The sequence below is a fragment of the Rhagoletis pomonella genome, unplaced genomic scaffold (genome assembly GCF_013731165.1).
Source record: "Rhagoletis pomonella isolate Grant_MI unplaced genomic scaffold, Rhpom_1.0 Rhpom_scaffold_00006, whole genome shotgun sequence".
NCBI classification, from domain to species: domain Eukaryota; kingdom Metazoa; phylum Arthropoda; class Insecta; order Diptera; family Tephritidae; genus Rhagoletis; species Rhagoletis pomonella.
In genome coordinates this window covers 1,426,303-1,428,391 of record NW_023458560.1, presented here as the reverse complement: position 1 = coordinate 1,428,391, position 2,089 = coordinate 1,426,303, and positions in this window count along the sequence as shown.

Below are 2,089 nucleotides of genomic sequence, written 5' to 3'. Positions count from 1 at the left end.
ACCGAAACCGAAACCGTAACCGTTATCTTGACCTGAAAAGGAACGATACCGAAACCATTTCAATCACAGGTTTCAATCGGTTTCCAGAAATTTATAAAAATAACAACTACAAATTTCTTTGAGACAAATTATTTATTGTGTATTATTATGTATTTAATAGAACCAATGACATGCTAAATAGTACAAAGGTACATTATTATCTGCTCCTGACATTATTTTATCTTACTTACCGGAATTAGTGAAAATGGATTTTGTGATATTGGACCCTTCGAACATTGTGTTATTAATACTATGACAGAGAACACGCAGTATACGTCGCATGAATATGCGGATATTCACCTAATTTACGGTGAAGCTTGCTGTAATGCCGGAGCTGCTCAAAGACTATGCAGAGCGATACCTCAATCGTCGGCATCCGGGTCGTGAAGTATTCGCCCGGACCCATAGAGAAATATATGAAGGTAAGTGATTTTTACACCTTTCTTGTTTGCTTGCTTGTTAACTATAATCTTTCACTTTTTTAAGGTCGCATACCTGGAAGGCGTGGCGGCGAAACAGGACGTCCTGCAACGGTAGATGTTGAAGTTGTGTTAGAGGAAGTGGAACTAGGTCCATCGACTCCAGTGAGAATGATGGAAAGACGGACGGGAATACCAAAAACTACAGTTCAAAAAGCTTTAAAAGACCATCGATTTCATCCCTACCACATTCAACGTGTTCAGGCTTTACAGGAAAGAGATTACCTGTCGAGGGTTAGATTTTGCCGTGAAATGTTACGAATGCATGCATCAGACCCCAACTTTTTTAATAAAATAATTTGGAGCGATGAATCATCATGCAAACGTGATGGTTATTTTAATTTACATAACCTTCACAGTTGGCAGATAGACAATCCTCACGAAATGAGAGATGATCGTTCGCAGTACCGGTACAAAATAAATTTATGGTGCGGTATTTTTAATTGTCAGATATTGGGACCTGTGGAACTGCTGCCAACGCTCAACTCTCACAGTTATTTACAGTTCCTTCAGGAACGGCTTCCAACTCTTTTAGAAGATGTACCCTTAAACCTGCGGCGAAGACTATGGCTGCAAAATGACGGGTGCGCTGCTCACTATGGGCGTGAAGTAAGAGCCCATTTAGACGAAACTTATCCTCGCCGATAGATTGAACGATACGGGCTAATCACGTGGCCCGCTCGATCGCCAGACCTGGATCTATTCGGTTTTTTCTACTGGGGCTGTCTTATGGCCAAAACATATTCAAAAACAATTCAAAACGAAGAGCATTTGCGGGAACAAATAAATGGAGCTGCTGCCGAGATAGCCCAATTGAGTTTAAGATCTCTAAAAGCGTCTTTTCTTAAAAGATGCCGAGCTTGTATTAGATTAGAAGGTCGCCAATTTGAGCATATTTTATCAATAAATGAATAAATTTTTCTTCAAACAACTCATGTATATTTTATTTCACGTGAACCCATCCTTCACAAAAAATATTGATATATATAGCCCTTGTTATAGACTCTAGTCCGAATTGCAGTAAGTAACATAGAATAATGTCAGGAGCAGGTAATAATGTACCTTTGTACTATTTAGCATGTCATTGGTCGGTAACAAGAGCAACTTAAATTTAAATCTATTAAATACATTCTAGCGTGTCTCAGTCCTTTGCCCACAAAAGCGGCTATAACTTGTTTTGCTATTCGAAACAGTAAGAGTGGCACCTTTCTGAAATCTTTATTAAATGAGCAATTTTTTTGTGTAGTGTAAAGTTATAGCTCAGTACATTTTTTTTTCACCAGAGATAGTAAAATTTGGGGAAGAAAATATCAACAAGTTAAAAATCCCAAAATAGTCCTAATTTTATGAGGGTTCCTTAATATATTTTAACTACATTGCATTTGCGTATGGAGAAGCAACTATCTGGAAGTATTCTACATAAAAAATTTACTAAGTATAGCCTGGTTTGTAGATGCATGAAAAGGCACGATTTTTTTTAAATTAAAAAAAATTTAAATATTTCAAAAACGGTGACACCATGACACAAAAAAGAAGGTAGTTTCAATAAACAACTTTTGGCGGATAATAAA